Source organism: Pelodiscus sinensis, chromosome 2, assembly GCF_052426305.1.
Source record: "Pelodiscus sinensis isolate ZL-2025 chromosome 2, ASM5242630v1, whole genome shotgun sequence".
In the NCBI taxonomy this organism is placed as follows: domain Eukaryota; kingdom Metazoa; phylum Chordata; order Testudines; family Trionychidae; genus Pelodiscus; species Pelodiscus sinensis.
Window position 1 is genome coordinate 74,593,624 of NC_143053.1, and position 23,986 is coordinate 74,617,609.

Here is a 23,986-nt window from a genome sequence, read left to right on the forward strand (position 1 = left end):
CATGGCAAGTTGTATTTCAGCATGTGTTAAACTGGTTGAGTTAGTAAGTGTGAAAGTACAGCTAGCCTTGTCTTCACTGTGTTGGGGCAGGTTAGCTAGTTGTAACTAATATCACACCTTCATGTTTTAGTGTAGACATATCCTAGATTAGAATTTGCATATATGTGTGTTGATGTAAGATGACCTGTGAAAACTAATCCAGATATACCCTTGGTTTCATACTTGCTAGGCCAATAGCAGAAGTACTAGGAAAGGCCGAGATTATTTCTTTCAACTCTATGGAAGATAACAGCTGTAGTCGTACTAAAAATAGTGGTTGGAATGAGAAATGGTGGTCTGTAAGGAGACATGAGTGACTCCTTTGGCTAAGGAAAGATCGCATATATTGGTCTACAAGCAATGTGACTGTCTCGTCAAAGCTTGTGTTCAGTTCTTTTGGATTATAATAAATTTCAAGAAAGGATTTTCTTTGGAATGTTTGATTTCTGTGCTGTCATTGCCTAAGTAGGTTGTGCAGATTTCACAGATAGTGCAATTTTCTTGACTGCATAATTATAGTTTATATGCCATTATTATGCATTGAATTCCCTCAGGGACTATTGCAATTTAAACTAATTATTCATAATTGAGATCCAATCCCTGACCGATGATACATAGTTTAAGTTGGATGGATAACAAGAAATGACAAAAGGAAACCAGGTGAAAATGAATGCTTTTCTTCATTTTCTACAGAGAATCCAAATCACCTACTTGTTTTAGTAATTGTTTTTATTTTAGTCTTAACATTTTCAAGAGCAACAGAAGGAGCAGATGATGCTAGAGCAGAGATTATTGATAAAGAGAGCCAAGACAAACAAGTTCGGGGATGGATAAGGAGAAGGAGTGTCTTAGTGTGCAGGGATAATGCATGGGGAGAAGCAAAGGGGCATGTAACCCCTGAACGCCGTGGACAGAGGGGAAGGGGTCAGAACCTCTGATCAGCCCAGAGAACTAGCAGAGGGGCCTGGTGCCAGCAACAGAAATCAGGCTCCCGTATACTCACCGGTAGCAACGGGGGGAAGCAGAGTGACATGGCTGGAAGCTGGGAGAGCAGAGTGAGTTGGGGCCCTGTTGCTTTTCTTCTCCCACCCCGTCAGCGCTTCTGCTGATGTGTGCAGGGGGACTCGATCCCTGCTAGTCCCCTGGACTGTGTCACTTGGGGGAGCGGTTTGGGGGAAGATAAGGGGCAGGATAGGATGGAGGGAACATTATCCTGGACTGTGCAAACACAGGGAGGGTGTTCCAGGTGGAAGCAAACATGGAGATATACTTATCTCGTAGAACTGGAAAGGACCTTGAAAGGTCATTTAGTCCAGTCCCCTGCCTTCAGAGCAGCACCAAATACCATCCCTGACAGATTTGTCCCAGATGGACCGCTCAAGGATTGAACTCACAGTCCTGGGTATAGCCGGCCAATGTGTAAACCATGTCTGAGCTATCCCTCAGGCATGGGTCTGGCAGCCAGGATCCCAGGACTGGGACCAATAGCTGGGATCTTGCACCTGCCAGGATGCCTGCAGCAGCAGAGCCTGAGATGCGGGGCCAGCAGCTGTACTCCAGGAGCCTGCAGCTGGGACCTCAGGTATGCTGGGAGGCCTACAGGCAGCAGAGCCTCAGACATGAGGCCAGTAGTCAGGACTCCACATGCACCGAGATGTTAGGATTTATATTTCTTATTTTAGGTATAGTAATGTAGCAATAATATAGCAAGATAAGGCGTGTGTGTGTATGTATATATATATATATATATATGTATATATATATATATATATATATATATATATATATATATATATATATGTTAACATACATTTACTATTTTACAAATCAAGTCCTTTCAGTTGAAGGATTTGATTTAGAAAAACAGTTCTGGGTATTTTGGCTGTGTTAATAAGATTAGAGGAATTCTGCTAATGTTGAAGGCCAAGCCTTAATTGTTTAATTTACAACATTTTGCTTTGCCATGCAGATCTGTAACCCCAGAGATTTGTGTATGTAAGGCGTGTCAATGTGTTGAGATAAGATGCAAAGTTATATGGCTTCAAAACCAGATGGTCAAAGGAGGGGGTTGAGCGAGTGTGGGCAAAGGCCAGAGGACAAGACAACCTGACTACAGAGGAGTCATCTATAATCATCAATGCGTACCCCTACTCACAAGGAGATTGGATAATTGGCAGATTGACGAGCCTTGAAGCAGAGCAAGCACCCCAAAAGGACGATTGATTACAGGATGAACCTTCAAGAGATGTTTTGGGAACACTCACATCAAAAAGATAATATTTTGGTCACAAGCTGACAGAGCGGGATCCATGGATTTTAACAGAGAAGAAGGAATATATAAAGAAGGGTGCTTTGCTATGGAACTTTTGAGTTTCGTCTTGCCAAGATACCATCCCGAGAGGCGCATCGGATTGCGATCGACAGTAGGCCCCGCTCCCCCCTGTGTTCAATCTAGCTGGCCACTAGATTAACAGACTCTGGACTGGTAACTATGATATAATTTGGCTGGATGATGAATGCATGTAGGGGGTGTATATGTGTGTGTGTGTGTGTGTGTGTGTGTGTGTGATTGGAAAGCATATGCAACTGTTGTATTCTCAATAAATGCGGCGTACTGCCTTTTTCCCCCCTAAAAAAATCTCGTATGCTTAGTTTAAGCATAACAGAGATGCCTACCAACAGGGCCACTGATGGTGGGGCAAAAGAACAGTTGTCTTGTGGCCCTGAAGTTTAAAAAGACTCAGGGTACAGATTGGCAGAAGGTGGAAAAGTCTCAGAGGGGTAGCTATGTTAGTCTGTTACTTAGGAAAACTTGAGTGGTCCTGTAGCACCTTTGGGTATGTCTACACTACCACCCTAGTTCGAACTAGGGTGGTTAATGTAGGCAACCGAAGTTGCAAATGAAGCCCGGGATTTAAATATCCCGGGCTTCATTTGCATCTTGCCGGGCGCCGCCATTTTTAAATCCCCGGTAGTTCGGACTCCGTGCCCGCGGCTAAATGCGGCACGGAGTAGGTAGTTCGGATTAGGCTCTCTAATCTGAACTACCGTTACTCCTCATGGAAAGCCTAATTCAAACTACCTACTCCGTGCCGTGTGTAGCCACGGGCACGGAGTCCGAACTACCGGGGATTTAAAAATGGCGGCGCCCGACAAGATGCAAATGAAGCCCAGGATATTTAAATCCCGGGCTTCATTTGCAACTTCGGTTGCCTACATTAACCACCCTAGTTCGAACTAGGGTGGTAGTGTAGACATACCCTTAGAAATGAACAAATATATAGAGAGAGGGTATCATGAGCTTTCGTGGACCCAGTCCACTTCTTCAGATGGGTGGGGCAAGAGGTGGAAAAGGCAGTGTTAGGGAGAGGGGAGTGGGAAGAGTTTAGAACCCAAGAATAGGTGTAAGAGGAAATGAGCTGAAACAGGCTAGGGAGCAGCCTCTTAGAGCTTTAGAGATGAAGATTTTGAACTGGAGGCAAAAGGAATCTGAGTGAGTGGAGAATTTTATGGGGTGTATGTGGGAGCTCTGAGTGCTGCCTAGACTGTGCCTACCAGCAACCAACCCTCAGAGCTGTCCAGAGTGTGTGGCGTAAGTCTCCAGTGGCACTTTAAAGGGCCTGGAGCTCCAGACACTGCTGGGGCTGCAGTAGCAGTGGTAGCCTGGAGCCCTGAGTCTTTTTAAATTTCAGGGCACCAAGGCAACTGTTCTTTTGCCCCACCATAAGTGGCCCTGTTGGCAGGAATCTCAGTGCATGCAGAGTCCTGATTACTGGCCTCATTTCTGAGGCTCTGCTCCCAGGATACCTGGGGTCCAAGTTGCAGGTTCCTGTAGCTCAGCTGCTGGCCCCTCCTCTCAGGCTCCGCTGCTGCAGGCATCCTGGCACATGCAAGGACCCAGCTATTAGTCCCAGTCCTGGGATCCTGGCTGCCAGACCCATGCCTGAGACTCGGCTCCTGACAGGCATCCTAGTGCATATGAGATCCTGGTTACTAGTCTGATGCCTTGGGCTCCGCTACTGGCAGGCATCCCAGCATGCACGGGGCCGTGTCTGCTAGCCCCACATGTCAGACTCTGGTGCCTCCTGGAGTCCTCCAGGGACCTCGCTGTTTGCCTCTACCTGTTATCCTGGATTCTTGTCTGCCATCCTGCATGGGGGAGGGGAGACAAGGGGCTGTGCTTTGCTGTCACCCAGCATCTTTGTGACATGCATGCTGGCTCTCAGATGCCAGCCCTGCACACGGGAATCCCTGCTGTTGATTATGCTACTGAGCTCTGCTGCCACTTAGCATTCCGGCTTGTCCAATGTCCCGGATGCTGCTGCACCTGGGGTTTTGCTGCTATCCACCAACATCCCTGGGCACCCAGCATCCTGGATGTTGGCTGCTGGCCCCCACCGAGGGCTCTGCTGTCAGCATTTCAACAGCGTTCCTCAAGAATAGGGTTCTACTATATGTCCTTGTGTTCCCGGGCACATTACAGCATTCTGTTAATACTGTCTGTGTCCCTTCTGCTTGTCATACTTTGGCAGCATTCTTCAAAGTTCAGACATCATCATGGAAGCTATTGTGATTTTTGGAAAGTACTGATCAAAAGTTCCGTAGTGAAGATGGAGTGATTGAATAAGACTACTGCTTGGAATCATTTCACAAAAAGAACAGAAGTCTCTGTTAAATGTCAAGTGCATAATGCAGAGCTGAGGTATGGAAAGAATATCAGTTTCATGTGACAAAAGAAGGCAAAAAAATCCAACACTGACGGCAATTCAAGATAATGCAGTGTACAAAGCGAGGAAAAACTAACTGACCTATTGCCCATGGTGATCACTACGGATATGCTGCCCATAAGTGTCATTGAGGGTTCAGGTTTTCGTGCACTGATGAGTTTTGTATAACCTGAATAACGTGTGCCTGTGAGACAGACTGTAACCTTGTGTGAAGTGTGTGAAAAATTGGAAAACGGTGTTGAAGTAGTTTTCACCACTCATTGCTGGACTGCATTAACTACCAAAAGCTACATGACTGTCATTTGCCATTACATTGAAAATTAGGAGCTTCAATCCTCAGTTCTACAGATGGAAAGTAAAGACGGAACAACACACAGCAGAAAACCCTGCTGAAAAATTAAACACTACAACAGAAAGGTGGAAAGTGGCAGGTCGTGTCTTGGCGTGCATAAACAATAATGTAAGCAATGTTTTGCTCATCAACAAACCAAGGTATGTTGTATGGGAATCTGACAACCGGTTTTTGCCCATATCTTGCTGCTTGCCCTAAATGATGGCTCTTCTTCCAGTTGTGTGGATTGTGCTGTTCCAACTGCAAATAGACTAGTTGCACACTTCTACCACAGCACCATGGCCGCAAAAGCAGTAGAAAGAAAACAAACACAGCTTTAGGTTCAGCGACACACTCTGATCCAGTCATCTTAATCTTGCTGGAATTCGATAGATGGCTTGTTCAAAAGACTCAGAGAGCAAAGGTGGGATATAACAGGTGTGCTCTCAGAAAGTGCTATAAGAAAACAATGTGATGCCCAAATGCGTCAGCTGCAAGATGAGCTTTGGCAATTAATAGAGGATTTCTTACTGGTACTTTCCACTTTAAAGTGTGCTACATCTGCCATGTCTGCTGAATATTCAGTGGCAATTTCAAATATTTATCCAGTTTGCAACAGTCTTCTCCAAACTCACCTCAGAAGCGAAGCTTGTGTTGAAAATGGAGAAGTAGTTGCTTTCAAAACAGCTGTTCGTCTCTCTCTGGTGCATCTCATGAAACCCAGAGATCCTGCCCTAACTGCTAAACCTGCTCTTTTTGCCTTCTTATTAGATCCCCACCTAAACACATGTGATTTCTTTCACCTATTCTCCAGATTGCTGCTAAGTCAAGGCTTCTGGAACTTGCCTCAAGGTTAGTGTACTAACCAGCTTGGAGGGAGGCCAAGCTGCCTCATTACATGATGTTTAGGCCAGTTAGTCCTGTAGAGCCCTGCTTCAGAGCTGGCCCACATGAATCTAGGGGGCTCTGGCCCAATAGTAGTCCTAGTGCCATGGCTCTAGCTCAGGGCGAAGCAATCACAAGTCCTAGGGCTCATCCCAATGCTCTGGCCAAGCAGCAGTTCACAGGCCCAGCCCTTGTTCAGGATGGGGCAACAAACAAAGTAAAGGTTCAGGCCTTCTCAGGCCAAGCAGTGGTCAGGTCTCTTTGCTTTGGCAGAGAGCCAACAGGCGCAGGGATTTTGCCCACCACAGGGGGAACCTGCCACCCAAGGTGTGGGTAGTGAGATGGGGGAGAGGATGCAGGTCCACCCACTCCACTGCATCCCAGCCCAGAACCTTAACAGTGGCAGCATGGATTCTAACTGCAACATGCCAACCAGGTCACTTAGGTCAGCGGGGATCCTGACCACAATGCCCCACGCAGTTGACTTCCATTTCCTCAACCAGCGCTGGGTCGACTACCTCTGGGCTGCTTCCAAGTTCCCCCTTAGGGCCTACCTGGCTTAGCCTCTACTCCTAGGGGTCCGCCGGGGAAGACGGCATTGGCAGAATGTCTATTAGCTCTGGGTTGGGGTCAATCAGCTGTTTGGATGGCCCTGGCCAGTCTTCTGGGCCCGGCAGCAGCCCTGGCCAATTTTCCTCTCTCAGCCTTGGACAATTCTCCTTCTCTCTCGGGAGTTTCGGCAGAGTGTCTGGCTTCCTCTGTGGCTGGGCTCCAACTGAGTTCTTAGCTCCTGCTTTTACACTTCTGGGCCTGCCTTCCTGCGGGTAGGGCTGGGTTGCTCTGGCTCTGCCCACCAGGGGGTCAAAGAGAGTCCTTCTCCTTTTGGGTCAGAGAGGCCAAGGTGCCTCACTACCATTAGCAATAAAAGAACCTCCAGCTGCTATGGCTGAAGTGAGGCTTCATCTCCACTGCAGGCTTCTTGTGCAAGAAGTTTTTTGCGGAAGAGATCTTCCACAAAAACTTCTTGTGCAAGAGAGTGTCCACGCTGCAAAAGTGCATCGAAAAAGCAATGTGTTTTTGCAAAAGAGAGCGTCCAGACTGCATGGACTCTCTCTTGAAAGTAAGCAGTGATTGGTATTCATGGAATGGCCACCAGGGCACCTGGTCTCTTTCACAAAAAGGCTTCTTCCTCATTTGATGGTGTCTAGAGGCCAAACCATAGAATGAGGAAGACCAATTGTGCAAAAACTCCTCTGTTCTTTCAATTTACTGTCGAAAGAACATGCTTGCAGTGTGGATACTCCGTGAGTTTTTTTTCGGAAAAACAGTTGTTTTTCTGGAAAAACTCTGTAGTGTAGACATAGCTGATCTGCATGAGCCGAGAGAGCTGGCACTAGAAAAAAACCCTGGTTTCAGTCCAATGGGAGGTGGGATTATTTTGCTAGGGACGGGAGACAGTCCACAAAGTCTTGACCCTTCTTCACAGAACGTGGTGCAGAGGCAAACATGGAGCAGCTTGCCTGAGGGTTCTGGCGTATCTTGCCTGCCCCTAGTCTATTCCTTATCTGCCTATTCTTCCACTGCAGCTAAAAGGCAACCCTAAACCAATGTGCTAGGGCCAAATATCACTAAATTTTGATGGTGTCTAGAGGCCAAACCAGTATCAGGGCAGGAATTTTGCAGCTGTATTGTACCTATGTAATGGGCCAAACTAAAATCCCAGGCTCCAAAGTCCTCACATTCTGGCAGTGTTTGAAATCTGGATCCATATCCAAATTTTGCATCTTGGAGTTACTCGTCTGCTGCTGAAATCACAGATAGGTTAGGATATGTCTACACTCCAAAGTTAATTCGAACTAACAGACGTTAGTTCGAATTAACTTTCATAGGCGCTACACATACAAACCGCTAGTTCGAACTTAATTCGAACTAGTGGAGCGCTTAATTCCAACTAGGTAAACCTCATTCTACGAGGACTAACGCCTAGTTCGAATTAAGTAGTTCGAATTAAGGGCTGTGTAGCCACTTAATTCGAACTAGTGGGAGGCTAGCCCTCCCCAGCTTTCCCTGGTGGCCACTCTGGGCACCACCAGGGAAACTCTTCTGCCCCCCTCCCGGCCCCGGATCCCATAAAGGGGCACGGTCTGGCTACGATGCCCGTGCCAGGTGCAAGCCTGCCAGCACCCAGCCAGCAGACCCTGCACCTGGCACAGCATGAACCAGCCACCTGCTGTTACCCAGCCCTCTGCCTCTTCCCGGGACCAGGCTGGCGGCTCCCAGGAGCCTGCCCGGGGCTGCAAGAGGCGGGCGCCTGCCTGGTCTAGTGCAGAGATCGTGGACCTCATCCACGACCGCCGCACTAGGCACAGGAAAGTGGCCGTCTAGGGCAGGATAGCTGCCAGCCTGGCCACCCAGGAGCAGGTGTGCATGAAAATCAACGTGGTCCACTGAGACCCCGACCCTGACCCCTGAGCTTACAACGGCCGTACTGGGTCAGACCAAAGGTCCATCTAGCCCAGTAGCCTGTCTACCGACAGCGGCCAACACCAGCTACCCCAGAGGGGATGGACCGAAGACAATGACCAAGCCATTTGTCTCGTGCCATCCATCTCCAGCCTTCCAAAACAGAGGCCAGGGACACCACTCCTACCCCCTGGCTAATACCACTCCATGGACCCAGCCTCCATGAATTTATCTAACTTCTCTTTAAACTCTGTTCTAGTTCTAGCCTTCACAGCCTCCTGCAGCAAGGAGTTCCACAGGTTGACTCTTTGCTTTGTGAAGAAGAACTTTCTGTTATTAGTTTGAAGCCTGCTACCCATTCATTTCATTTGGTATCCTCTAGTCCTTCTATTATGGGAACTAATGAAGAACTTTTCTTTATGCACCCTCTCCACACCACTCATGCTTTTATAGACGCCTATCCTATCCAGTCTCCTCTTTTCTAAGCTGAGAAGTCCCAGTCTCTTTAGCCTCTCTTCATATGGGACCTGTTCCAAACCCCTGATCATTTTAGTTGCCCTCCCCTCTTCCACCCTCTCTCTTCCCCTCTCCCACCTCCTTTTCCCAGTCTCCCCGAGTTTTGTTCAATAAAGAGAGTTTCTATTTTTGAACACACGTGTCCTTTATTTTGTACATCAGGAAGGGGGGCTAGGGAGGGGTAAGTGGAAGGAGGTGAGGGAGGAATGGGGTACAAGCCCCCAATGGGGAGGACTGGGCTGGCTCTGCGGGCTCCTCGGGGTGGAAGCTCGCCTGCAGCCCCCCGATTGGCCGCCCCCCCCCCCCCCGGATGGCATCCTTCAGCAAGTGCAGCCGGGCTGATGGCCGAGTGCTGTGATGTGCCCAGTGTGGGCATTCAGGGCACTCCAAGCCAGGACTGCTTTGCTGTCCCTCATCGAGTTATACAAGCGAGCGGGGAACCCCTGAGAACTGTCTGTCCGGGGTGGGGGTCGGGACCCTTTAAGCACAGCCCTCGGCTAGCCTGAGACAGCAGCTCCACGCTCTAAGTCCTAATCTGATGCCCTGCCGGCACTGCTTCCGGCCATCCTTAACCCCGGTTCAGGGTCCACTCAATGTGGACATGCTAGTTCGAATTAGCAAAACGCTAATTCAAACTAGTTTTTAGGTCTAGATGCACTAGTTCGAATTAGCTTAGTTCGAATTAACTAATTCGAATTAAGTTAGTTTGAATTAGTGCTGTAGTGTAGACATACCCTTACTTACTCCTTTACCATCTGTACTATTTTAGAGTTAATTGATCCCACTCGGCTTCTGGTTTCCCACAGGGAAGGTCAGGAAGCCTAAGTCACAGAAGAAGTATCTAAAGATCTAAAGACAGAGAACATTTGAATAATAAATCATCCATTTCCAGTAAGAGAGGAAGAGGAAATTGTACAAAATATCTCTCGCTTTGAAGAAAGGTCAAAAGAAACAATGGCTGAAATCCTGCTCATGTTGTTCACATGAATATATTTCTGGAAGTTCATGGAGCTGCTGAGATAAGTTAGAAGAGAAGGATTTTGCCCTAAATGCAAATACTTTGGCAAAATGACAATACAAAGTTAAAAGAATAACCATCCTCAAATATCTGTGAAGTTGAAACAGCGGTGGCTGAGAGAAAATGTAAATGGTGCTCCACGCTATATAATCAAGAGGAACAAAAACAATTGTAAAATAACTTTTTTTTAGCTGTATACATCTCCCCAGTGATGATGGCCACTAGATTGTGGAACAGTCTCACCCAGGAAGGCAGCGGCAAACACATTTTCATGTAATTCATTTAAAACTAGACTGAACAAAGCATTCAAATATATGTGACTGCTGTGTTGGGAATGGGATGGACTGTATAGCCCAACAGGCATCTTTCACTGTAATTTAAATGGTGCACTAGAGTCCCTTGTCAACATTCTTTCGGAGATGTATGTATCTCATCCATCTTGCTGTTTTAGCTGGTTTGGGAATGCATTGTGCAAGAAGGCATTATGAGGCAGCCCAGCAGTATCCAGGGGAATTGCTGTGGGCTACTGAATAAGTTTATTTTTTTCTCTCAATAATTCTACATTTTAGGTATATTTTAGCCATGGAGACTTTTGTGATTATCATTATTTGGGCCCTCACACCCATTCATCCATTGTTTCCTTGTTGTTTTTCTTATTCCTGAGTTATTTTCTAACACTTCTGTTGAAATTCCAAGACCATTTTTATGATTGCTTAGTCACATTTTTGTTTTGGTTATCTGAAGGTTTTTTTTGAAAGGCCTCTTGAACATAATTATTGGGGACAAAATATTTCAGTGTCCACAATTGTCGATGCTTCATAAATACACTTAAAAATGAGAAACTGCAGATGCCCAGATGCTGGGCATCTTGAGGTAGGCATTCAGTGTCACTCCAAAGATTAGTGAAATTTCTTCTGACAATTGTGGTTTTGTTCTAGTTATTAGGACCTGACTATTGGTTGGCAATGAACTCTCATGATTTTTTAAATAAAGCAATATAACAAAAATGCTTTCTGTAGAATTGAACTTTTAAAATAAATTCTATCTGTGGGGAAAAACTTAAAAGGACGTACGTATATGCACATTAAAATTATTAGTCCTGGTCCTTCTCCCACTGAAGGCTGTAGGGAATTTTGCCATTTACCTCATACGAAGAAAAACTGAGTCCTCAGTTTTAGCATCTGTCATTTAGCTTATTGGTTATTTACTTAGACACTGTCATTTTCATCACTGCTTGAAGCTGCTTTGTGATGATTATTGGTTCTCAAACCATCTTTTCAGTGAATCTGGCACAAATAAGATCTGGCATGATTTCTTTAATGTACTACTATTTGATTAGTCTTACCATATAAATGATCTTGCAAAATAAATCTTACCCTTCCATTGTCTCTGAGTTCATTATTACAGTGTAATAAATTATGCATGATCATGTTTCCATATATATTCTGTTTTCTAATATTTTTTTCTTTGGTACAAATGAAAACAGCAGAGACAGAAACCTCCATTTACACTCTAGAAAAATAACTTCATAAAACCTCCGTGGATGAAGGCATAATGACATTTCTGCTGATGTGCTCCATTACAAGGTGGTCCAGAGCCAGAGTAGGAATATGCTTTCCATTTATTAGCCCCTCTACAGTTGGGGAAACCGATTTCTACAAAACCATCCACCATTCCATGCACAAATCGCAGTCTTCTGGAGCCGGGTGAGATTAACAGCTGTTAATGCAGTTTCAATGGTCAACTTTCCTTTTCCAAACTGATTCACGACTCACTGGTTGAAGTCAGGAGTCCACAATGCGATTGTCAAATGCTTCTCCATCAACAGAAGCGTTTTGGTGCCCAGACTTGGCAAAACTGGGACAAGCTCCTCACAAATTTCCTGGAAAGTGGCTTCTACATCTAATAGTTCTGCAGCCATAGTTCATCATCCCAGACTAGAATAATGATATGATCCCACCACTCCGTGTTTGTTTCATGAGCACAAAAGCAATAGTCGTCTGTGTGAAACTGATCTTTGAAAGCCAAAAAATAATCTTACGTTGCTTCTATCCATGGCACACAGCAGGCTAGTCAACTGAGGCCAGGTCTACAGTACAGGGTGATTGAGGTCATCATTAGGGGCTGTCATGATTATGAGGATTAGCCAGCAGCCTGGGGATTAGGCGGTTAACTACACCTAGCCAGGTGGGGTGACCAGTAGGAATGTAGGTGGGACTTTCAAACTGAGACAAAGGAATTTGGGTTTTTTCCTTTCTCCCTTTTGTTTCTCTGGGTGTGTTCTCTGCAGCTACAGAGAGGGACAAGCATCTCTCTCTCTCTTTCTCTCCAAGACACCATTCCTCATTTTCTGTAAGTAGGGTAAAGTTTAGTTAGTTTCGTTAGGCTTTATTGTTTTAAGGGTTGGGTATGGGATCTGATATCTGGCACTGTTTAAAAGATGTTTTGGCTTTTCTTTGTAACTAAGTTCTAGGCCCATGGAGTTTCTCTATGAGTATATTTTATTACCTTCCTATGTAGTCATTATGCTTGCAACAGAAATATTGTTGTAATAATAAAAGTTCTTTCTTTTCTTTTTATTAACCTGGCAGTGATTAATTGTGTGCCCTGATTTTTATTTTAGGGGTGAGATTTCCCAAATGATCTTTCCCCTGATTTCTTTATCAACATTTGAGTGGGGGCCAGCAACTACAGGAGGTGCCTGTCAGCTTGGGTTGGCTGGGGAGAGTGCTGCGGGCCCAGATTTAGCTCTGGGGGCAGCTGAAGCCCGGAAGGGAACGGGGAGGTCTCTGATCTTCTCCCAGAGGAGTCTGTGTGTTTTCCTAAAGGGGGGGTTGTGTGAAGACCTGCCTGTTCAGGGGATTGAGGGATCACAGGAGGAGTTGATGGTGGCTCAGCAGGGTGAGGCTTCTGTTGGGCCAGGGGAAGATGAGCTTTCGCTTGCAGAAAGTCATAAGGAAGAGGATCCTTATGGTGAGGTTGGCCAGCAGGTTGCTGTGCCTGAGGGGGGTAAAAGTGACTTGGGGATAGAAGGATCCTGTGAGGAGCAAAGGAATTCAATAGCTATTGTGAGCAGGGGAGCAACATCCAGGCAGGCCTATGTCTGTGTGGGAGGGAGTTCACAACCTAAACCCACAGGGCATGGGGGAGGGGCAAGACTTGTGGTTGCCCAGGAAGGTTGCAACTTTTTAAATCTAAGAAGCCAGAATTGTCAATGTACACTTGGGGTGGATTTGTTCCTACTGCTTATGTTAACTTGCATAACCACTGTACTGCTGTTACTAAGACTGGTAACAATGTCCATTGTGCATGATTTTGTACCATAACCCTGGAAACTGTTAAGAGATGTACCCAATGACACACTGTATGTTCAAAAGCTTTGTGACACTGGTATTTCACTGTTAATACTTGTAATTAGTGTTGGAGCTTCTCACCTGAGAAGGGGAATCCCAAAATTGGTGTGCTATGTAAAAAGGGAAACTGAGGCACGACTACATTTTATTTTCATGGCTAAGTGCCAAGAGGCCTACGTTATGGGGAACAAGGAGACCTACATTGTACTGGTGTTAATTGGATTTCAGACCATTGCCAAAGTGGGCATGGGTAAATTTAATATTTGGGTGTTGGGTCCAAATGCTGAGCAAAGGGGCCCATGTAAGGTGTCGAATGAAAGCTTCTCCTCTGCTGATGCTATATATGATACTTGTGTACATGTATGGTGTTGTATATGAAGTTATGGAATGGACTCTGTTCTTGGATGTTAAAAATTTTTCCGTCTGGAAGGAAGCAATGGAAATGGACTGCTTGCCTGTGACCAGCTCCAGTTGGAAGATGCAAGAAACAGCAAAGGGCCCTTTGGGGCTGACACTAAAGACTGCTAAGCTAGAAGTTGTACTATCTTCGCTAACCGCCTGCATCAAGCACTCGGTGACTGATGTATGACAAGTGTTCTCATTAACAATCTTACTCTCAACATTTTATTTCTTGTATTAATATCTCTTTAGAGTTTAGATTCTAAAGGATTGGCCCAGCGTGATCTTGTGGGTAAGATCTAAAGTGAAAATTGGCCTGGAACTGTGGGTGAGTCCTTTGGACCAGGAGGATCTGTTTGGAGTTGGTGAGTGTGGGTTTTATAACCTCTCACCTGTGTGTGAGGCCTAAGTCTGGTGATGGCACAGGGAAGCTGGACTGTCTAAGGGGTTTTGCTGATGAGGCTTCCGGCTGACCGGGGAGGCAGCTGAAGTGCTCGGTGTAATTTGAGGGGTGCCTGGGGAAGGACCCCAGTTGAGGGCGATAAGTAGCCCTGGTTTTAAGCAATTCGCCCTGAGCTGACACCCTCAGCGGTGCCAAGACCTGGCCTGGTGTATGACAGTGGTATATTTTACAAGAGGCACAGAACCTGGTCAATTGAACTTTAGATCAAGACCCCACGCTATTCTAAATTTGATTTTGAGACTGAGAGTTTGATTGGTTAATGAGGCATTTTTGGACTCTATTACTTAGTATACTTTCTGTATATCTGTTATGGTACTCCATGGATATGGAAGCATTTTGTTTACTTTTCATGTATTCAATAATCTAGTCAAGAGTGCATAAATGTATTTACTATGTTTTATCTCAGACCTCCAGGAAGAAATCACAGCCGGTGTGGCCAGAGGCTGTCCAGCACCGTCTGTGATTTGGGGGGCATGTCATGATTATGAGGGTTAGCCAGCAGCCTGGGGATTAAGGGGTTAACTACACCTAGCCAGGTGGAGTGACCAGTAGGAATGTAGGTGGGACTTTCAAACTGGGACAAAGGAATTTGGGTTTTTTCCTTTCTCCCTTTTGTGTCTCTGGGTGTGTTCTCTGCAGCTACAGAGAGGGACAAGCATGTCTCTCTCTCTCTCCAAGGCACCATTCCTCATTTTCTGTAAGTAGGGTAAAGTTTAGGTAGTTTCGTTAGGCTTTATTGTTTTAAGGGTTGGGTATGGGATCTGAGATCTGGCACTGTTTAAAAGATGTTTTGGCTTTTCTTTGTAACTAAGTTCTAGGCCCATGGAGTTTCTCCATGAGTATATTTTGTTACCTTCCTATCTAGTCATTATGCTTGCAACAGGAATATTGTTGTAATAATAAAAGTTATTTCTTTTCTTTTTATTAACCTGGCAGTGGTTAATTGTGTGCCCTGATTTTTATTTTAGGGGTGAGATTTCCCAAATGATCTTTCCCCTGATTTCTTTATCAACAGTTGGGTGGTGGCAGTGGAAGTTTTATTCCCAAGATCTAGGTTTTTAAGATTTTTGGGGAAGTTTTATACCAAAGCCTGGTAGATAAGGCTTTGGGGTACACTTGCTGGCCCCCACTTCTGCATTTATCATGCTAGAGTGGGGAAGGAGCCATGACAGGGGCCCTCTGGGATGACTAGACAGGCAGAAACCATAAGGACATGTCTACATTGCAGCCATAACCATGAGCTGACTATTATGCTGGCTGGGCATCAAACCTTCCCACTACAGTGGGAATCAGTGTTAGATAATGGAGCTCTAACAATACGTCTTTAAAAAGTCCAATGAAAAATTAAATCTAAATATTCCCCAGTGGGACTTAATCCTGACCATATCCATGTTGTAGGATGACAGGCATACTGAAGTATAGTGCTTCTGTTCACAAAGCATGTGAATAGATGGGAATGCCTAGTAACAACAGAAAGCTATTTCAAATGGGCTGGCTCATGTGTAACATACTGTGAGGTTCTTTGAGGGGTGCAGAAAACATACTGTGACCATTTGTGATCAGCTCATAAAAGAGGTTACTGAAAAGATATTCACCAAATAAATGTGAATAACAATTTCCAGAAAGATTATATCTACTCACGTGGTTACTCTATGAGCAAAAAGAGGAGGGTAAACCAGGCAACTTGTTTATTGAGCAAATATTTCACTTCTCTAATGCCGACACAGTGCTGAAGAGATTACTAGAGCGATGTTTGAGTAAATTGTGTATAGTACAGATCCAAGCTGTATGATCCTTACCCCCAAAGTCACTTCGGTGCCGTTTGAAAATATTTTCTGTGATTTAGACAAGGTTGAATGTCTGCAGGATCAGAGCCTAAGCTACTGATTATCCTGGATGTCTTTGGGTACCACTTATGTCTCTATATCTCTGTTACCTCTGGGGTTCTGTGTGTGTTCCAGGTGCCAAAGCTCAGGCTCCAGACCAAGCTTAGGTGTCTATACCACAGTTATATGGCCCAAGCCCTGAATCCGCTGATGTGGGCCAGCCAGGGTGCTTTTTTGCAATGTAGACATGTCCATAGTGTTGTCATGTATTTGTGACTTGTACCCAAGGCAAGTTCAGAAAGTGCTGTCAAACCTTGTAGCTTCAGGGAACACACAAGTCATTGGGGCTTCTTTCTACCAGTCTGAGGCTGAAATGAAGGCGGGATATTTTGCACTTGGCGCTTGGAGGAAGGTACAATCTGTTTTCTGTGGTAAATGAGAGTTCTGTGGCGATAACCTGCTCATGTGGAGGAAATAACTTTGGATACGTTGTCAGCTGGTTCCTACCCTGTGGATCTCAATTTTCTAGCTGTGATTCATTTGTTTGAGGTAGGTTGGTGGAGCAGGGGTACACACGCTGAATTCTGAGCTGTACAAAAGGAGCCCAAGCTCAATGGCTCTCATATTTGTTTGAATTGGCCCTGCTGCTCCTCTCTTATTTCTCAGTATCTGGTTTCTATATGAAACGGGTCACTTTTCCCATTTAATCTGATAGCTTTGGTATCCATTTTTTTTTCAAAGAAAACCAGTGGACTCAGCATTCCCCTCTTCCTTTGGAAGACAGAGTGACTTGGTTGTGGTACTCTGGAGTTCAGTCAGGCTTTGGGATCAAGGTAAGAAACTTTGCCAATCTTTGCTTGTAAACCTGACATAGTATAGTATTGCATCATAGTAGGTAGGTTCTGCAGAGAGTCTGGCAGTGTTGTGTGTCTGTGCTGACTGAGCATCCTGTTCAGTGCTTCATTTGGAATGAAAGGGGTGCTGGGGGTTGAAGCAATTTTTTTTACTTTCGTAACTGATGTGTCAAGCCCAGAAGTGACATCCTGTTGGGCAGTCTGCAGAATGGCAGGCTCAGTAATAAAGAATGGAAGGAAGTAGAGTAGGGACTTCTTAAACCTCCTCCCTCAACACAAAGAGCAGAGATGCACAGGTTGTAGATCTCTCTCTTAAGCACAAAAATATCACAGCTATTAAGCCCCAGTGCCTTCCCCACCCTCAGCAAAGCAAACAACCCACATTAAATGTCCATGTGTAAATTCCCACTCTTCCTCTCTCAACCAAAATCCCTTTCCTGTTCTTCCTCTCACCTGTATCCCCAGCCAACAGAGTTTATATACTGCCCCCAACAGATAATGAAAGGTTAAGTTCTTGAAGAGTTGGCCTGCTGCTTACCTAGCATGAGTACATTTAATAATGACTTTTAAATTTTATACTTGCTCTATTTTTCTGTTACATTTCTCTTTTGTAACACTTTCATCTTCAATAATGTTCACATTTGAATGCTAACCTAATATTGCTAAAATAAATGGTAATAATTATTCCTTAATATTTAGAACAATATTTTATAATGTTTTTTGCATTTTTCTGAGTTAAAATATCTCAGTACCATAACTTGTTTTTATTGAATTAGACATAGATATTTGTCTAAGGCTAAGCCTATTGGAGACCATAATGTTTTACTCTTTTGTTACTGTTCTAATACATTTGTACTTTAAAACAGTTGAACATTTTTTACAGCATTAGGCAGTATTTGAATCAGCAATGTTTCAGAATTAGGCAGTGTTTGACCAGTCAACTAATCAGTTTATTTTTGGACTGGTCAATACAATCCTTTGTGCAACGTGTTGGCTAAAAATCTGTTTATACAGGGGTGGAGAAAAATTGTTTGAATCTTACTCTAAAACATTTAGAAAGTAAAGATTCTTAGAACATGCCACTGGTGTTTAAGGGGCTAGATGGTAGTGAATCTCCCTCTGTAATTGGTGATCAGTTCCTCACATGAGAAATCCCATTGACTTCAGTGGTCCAACTTATATGTTCAATAGTGCCCTAAAACATAGCCCAAAGTTATTAGGGTTAACAAATTTCTAATTTCAGAACATTAGGTACAACCAAATAACAGGAGAAACAGAAATATAAAGGTTGAAACGTCAGGATTTTATTTTCTATATTTGATACCTATGAAAATCTGTTATAACCTCCAAAAGCACTTGAATGGAAAACTCCCAATAGCAGACACTGTAATACCCAACATATCAGGGAAAGGGAATCTGAAACACCATTGTGTTTGTAAGCAATTAGAGTAATGGGATCTGCATGAAATTATTGTATAGAGGGTGCACAATTGGTAGAAAAATCATGCTCCAAGATTTAATAATAGTGTCAGTTTGGAGGGATGTACCTAACGAAGTCCTGCAGAAGTCAGTCTTGGGTCCAGCACTGTTCAGTATCTTCATTAATGACTTGGATAATACAGTGGAGAGTATGCTTATAAAATTTGTGGATGACATCAAGCTGGGAAGGCTTGCTAGCAGTTTGGAGGACAGGATTAGAATTCAACTAATTCTCCAATTTATCAACAAAATGAAATTCAGTACAAACAAGGGCAAAGTACTACACTCCAGAAGAAAATAAATCTGTGAATAAATATGAAATGTGGGATGTAATACTGATGAAAAGGATCTTGGGATTATAGTGGGTCACAAATTGAATATGAACCAACAATGTGATGCAGTTGCGAAAAAGACTAGTATCCTTCTGGGGTGTATTAACAGGAATGTCGGATGTAAGGCCATAGGACATAATTGCTCTGTTTGTTATTGGGGAGTGCTGTGTCCAGTTTTGGCACTATGCTTTTAAAAAAGATCTGGACAAATTGGAGAGAGTCTAGAGAAAAGCAACAAAATGATAAAAAAGAGGAAAAAAGAACCTCTTTTGGAGCAATGGCATGTATTAGGTTCAGCTTTCTACAGTGCTACCATAAATGCAATCTCTCGCTATATAACGAAACGTATCCAGGCTTTTTTCTCCTCTGTATTGGCCACAACAAAATGTAAATGAAATAAAGCTGGAGCAAGAAACTACCCAGCATGATTCTGATGAGAAGGAAAACATATTTTTGCCTATTGCAGTATATTAGAGAGAGTTGAGAAAACAGATTACAGTGCTAGTGAAAAAAACGAGCTGATTAACCTTAAATGCAGGGCAGAGAGAAACCATTTTGGAGAAAATAGATTTGTGCGCACTGAAAATATCAGATGTTCTCATGGTAGCAATCCTGCACAGGCACTGCTTGACAAGGGTAGCTGGGGCACCAATTGCAACAGTAGCTATATTGCAAACACATTCCCTGTTTTTTGACCAGGTTCATTCAATATGTTGTTGCCTGAGCCTAAACTGGTTGGTTAGCTTTTATGAATATCCTTGTTTTCTACCCACATCCCTGTTGAATAAGCAGGTATGTAGTGTCGTGGACCCTCTGATGATAATAACCCTTTGGTGTCCAGTAAAAATGGAGGGAATGGGTTGGGGGACATTGCATGATTTGTGTTTCCCTGCAAATAAGACTGATGTTATAAACTTGAAAAGTATTTGCAAACCTAAAATGTACCATGGCATTTTACAGTTTTATCCTTTTAGTCAAGGACCTGTTGTTCATCACACAGTTAATAAATAAAATGCCAAGTGAACTGTAAACCAGAGCTGTAATTGAAAGTGGCAGTAATCCCCCCAACACTTCTTTCATACCCTATCACCAAAAATTAAAAAAAAGGTACTCGGCCAGATACGAAAATCTGACAAATTTTTCACAGTAGTCTTCTCTGATTTTCTGTCAGTGACAGTGGGAAATGGAAGCACAGCATAACCACTGAATTTGAGTACTCCTATATGTATCCTAGTTACTTAGCTCAGTAGATAATTTCCTTATTTGCTGAGACAATGAAGGTCAGGTTTATACTTTTTAGAGCTCTTGTTAGCGAGTTCTCTGAGCTACCATTTTTGGAGGAGATCCTCCTCCTCCAGCTCTTTTATGCAGGGGAAAGTGGCCCTAAAAGTTCTATATCCAGCCGGAAGATATGTCATTGCAGACACTCTGTAAGACAGCCATCACATTGCCTTCTGTGGACACCCTCACAAACCTTGATGAAAGGGGCTTCCTGTGGGCATGGATGGGAAGGGTGTCTGAGAGGCAAAGCTATAGTGCCCAGCTCTGCAGAGATTCTGGACAGCACCAGGAGAGTGCTGTAACTTTTTAGAGAAAGTGCTTAGAGAGAGATGTGTTGTGTCTTTGCATATATTTCATGTGTTTGTGGTGCAGCGATCTATTGACATCCATTTCTGCCTTTTCTGCAAAGGTAGGAACATGATTACCAAACCAGGAAGACAGATTAGGTAGACGTTTCATGTGATTTAACATCATTATCTAAAATGTTCTGGAAATATCAGAAAACATCCTGATTGGATGAGGGCCTAAATCAGGAGTGGGGAACCTCAGGCCTGGGGGCTGGATGTGGCCCCCTTCTTGCCTGGATGCAACCCCTGAGGCTCAGGGGCCCCTCTTAGCATTGGGTAGCCTGTGCTGGCATTCCAGCTCCCCTGCTGCTCAATCACTGGGTTGGAAGCACAAAATCTACTAGACTGGTCCCCCCTAAGCTCTGGTATGCAAGGGGAATGCAGGGAGTGTCTTTCTCTTCAGTTGGGGGCTAATGTCAGTGAGGGCTTTTTTGTTTTGGATTCTCATTGTGCGCAGCACCTGACTGATTTTTCTGTGCATCAGCAGCCCTTGACTGGAATGAGGTTCTCCACCCCTGGCCTAAATTGATTCAGGGAAGAGCTGGGCCAAGACTTTCAAAAATAGAAGCATAAGTTATACTCCTAAATCTATATTTCAATACTTAAGTGACCTGATTTTTTTTAAGGGGGATGGGAAGGAAATAAAAACTGACCACCCACAGATTGCACTGAATTGAGAACAGTACATTTTCTAATTTAGAGGAATTGCCTACAACTTAATCTTTTCCACCCATTTGTGAATTTTTTCTATCCATGTGCAGAATAAGTATTTTTATGTGTACCAAGGCATGTGTGAATATGTATCACCAATAGAGAAACAAAATCTAGCCGTGGGTGCTCTGCTAATCAACTGGGGGGCATTTGAATTTCTCCTGAACACACAGCTTACAGCGAATATGGTAGGTGATCCCTGCAGTTAAGGCTGCCAGACTCTCCCCAGTCTTCTTTTCAGTTGCTTACAACCATTTTGTCTAAAATTTTCCAGTCTAGGGCTTCAGTTTCATGTTTAATTTTTTGGGGGAGACAGGTTCAACTAAAAGTGTGTTAGCTATGTCTGAGAACAAAATTAGGAACAAATATGTTGTTTTGCCTATGCTTACAATTGTATTTTTGAGAAACTCTGACTCCTCGGTGCTGAAACTGAGATGTGACACTGAATGAAGAGGGATACAATGACCATGATCATATAATTAAAGGCTGTATCAGAATGCCTACCCATGAGGGGGCTGAATTAAGTTAGCCCAGGCAATCTGAATTCTAGCATTTCCTAACTTTGGAGTGCTTGATTTTTGCTACCTTGGGATTCTTTAAATGTAGGTTTTGTTTTTTGTTTTTTTGTTATGGTATGCAATCTATTTGAATCTTGCTGCGATTGCTTTGGAATGTGAGTATGTAACTTTGGAGGAAGTTGTGTAGTCACAATATGCAAATATATTTTTTATTCTGGTGAAAATTTAGAGTCCAAATAAAGGTACCGTTGAGACTTTTACCTTTTGTTGACTAGATTATGATGTTAAGAGTTATTGATAAAATCTCCATCTCTAACATTTGTATAATAGTCAACATTATCAGCACTGCTCATGAAAGCCTTCATTATCTTGGAGTTTTAATTTTAAAAGTGCAGCTGCCATTCTTTCCTTACTCCATATTTGTCTGTATGAGTTCTTCCATGGTAAATAATTCTAGAAGCATAAATCTGCAGCAGCGTTTCATGGGGCTGATCGTTTTTACCGCATTCTAAATTTCTGCAAGCAATAGCCACTGGAATTCTAATCTGTGTGTGGGGGGGGGGGGGGGGGGGGGAGAGGAGATACTGTCCCAGGCTCTGCCTCCACTCCATCCCTTCCCCCAAGGTTCCACTCCAATTCTTCCCACCCTGTTTTGCCCCCTCTGCTGAGTCCACCCTGTCCTTGCTCCTGCCCTTCCCCTGAAGACTGCCTCTTGCATGGTGTAGAACACCTAATCTGCTGGGAGGAGGCACTGATAAGGGTGCTGCCATGGGGTGCTGAGTCCCATCTTTTTCCATGGGTGCTGTAGCCCTGGAGTACCCAGGGAATTGTCACTTACATCTGCAAGGACAAGTCTCTTTACAGGCTTACAGACATGACTGTGTTTCTTTTATTTTCTTCCTTTCCTCATTCTTCTTAACACATTTTTAGATGCAGGAAAGACTATCTTGATCCGCTGCCTAGGCTGCATTTCTCCTGTTGTGCAGGCAGGGAGAAATAGATACCAAGTTATATGGTCAGTTTGTAACATCTTCCTGATTCTGTGTGCACCTGTTATTTAAGTAACACAGCTCTTGGTGGCAGTCATGATTTTAGACTTCAGGGCAAAATAACAAAACAATCAAAGAATTTTTTTTTAAAAAAAAGTGTCTGAAGTGGCTCTTTCATAGTCAATGCTGTGTACAAAATAGAAGGTTTAGTCACAGTAATGTGTTACGGCAGTTTAATTTTCAGCTACAAGCAATTAAATATGATTCTAGGTCTGCAGAGTGGCTATACAGAAACTGGAATTTACCCTGCAGATTTGCTCCACATTTGTAGTCAGTCACATGTTCTGCCATGGATGGCTGAAATAACTTCTTTTTGCCAATATGATTTGAATTCAGTTCACACGTAGACACTGCAGTTGAGATCAGGATGCATTGAGTAGCACTGCATTTAAAAACATACATGGAACCAGTACCTGGCCTAAACAGCTCAGTCTAAGTCAGGGCTGGGCAAGATGAGGCCCAGGGGCCAAATCTGGCCCACCTAACACTTTGATCTGACCACTTCCTATTTATATCCTGCAGCCCATACCACCAAATTTCCAGGCGATGGCTCAGGCAGCAGGATCCTATTTTAAATGGCTCCCAAAGCGCAGTCATGGCGCTACCTTGGCAGGAGCTGGAGCCGTGAGCCTTTAAATAGCTGCAGCAACCCCGGGAGGCTGCCAGTCAATGTGGTAGTGGCAGGCCTGGGAGCTGTGAGCCCTTTGCTGTACTTTTAAATTCAAAGCCTGCAGCCCCAGACAACTTTGAGGGTAGACTAGTTCCCCAGTCCCACCCCTTCTGCTCCAAGCTCCACCCCTTTTGGTGTGGTGGAGCAGGCCAGTGAGCACATGCAAAGTTCATTAAGAGGCCCCCTGTGAAAATTATTGCCCATTCCGGTCTAAGTTGACAAGACAGACTCAGGATGGGAAGGGAGACAGAAGAACAATGAGGCAGAGAGACCGCAGGCTTCCAGAGACCTTGTCCACTAGACCATGCTGCTTCTTAAACACTTCTGCCAGCTTTGCAAAATCAATATAGCTAAGAGGAAGTAAGTTAATTTTGTTGCACATTTCAGTTTGCCAGTTTGGGGCTTGAATCTCTCTGGCACTCTACCTTCTGTGGTCCTTTTCACCTGTGTGAATGTAACACCTAGTGTGGTTCAATGTCTCATGGAATGGTGCTTAGACCAAGTACAGCCCAGAGATAAGAACAATAGAATTCTATAGCTTGGGTGAGCCAGCATAGCTCAAGCTGTAGAGGCTCCTATACTAAGTTCCAGAGGACCCATGTTCAAGTCTGTCTGGTGGATGTTACATGAAGTAGATATAAAATCCTCCCATGCTTATTTGGTAGCATTTTACCTATACCCACTTCTCTCTCAACACAGATGCAAATTATATTCCCAGATGCAAA

At 44.1% G+C, this 23,986-nt stretch overlaps 1 protein-coding gene and 1 pseudogene across 3 annotated transcripts in view; both read left to right on the top strand.

The window, feature by feature from the left end:
- The first annotated feature begins 4,649 nt into the window (after positions 1–4,649).
- LOC149525294 (E3 SUMO-protein ligase ZBED1-like) lies at positions 4,650–13,921 on the top strand (annotated as a pseudogene).
- Positions 13,922–14,149: 228 nt separating this feature from the next.
- LOC102453472 (opsin-5-like) overlaps positions 14,150–23,986 on the top strand; it is an 85,119-nt gene continuing 75,282 nt past the window's right edge. For all 3 annotated transcript variants that reach the window (XM_089776281.1, XM_089776280.1, XM_089776279.1), the window contains exons 1-2: positions 14,150–14,891; positions 16,762–16,853. The gene's annotated coding sequence lies outside the window, so the exon portion shown is untranslated. The remainder of the gene's footprint in view (positions 14,892–16,761; positions 16,854–23,986) is intronic.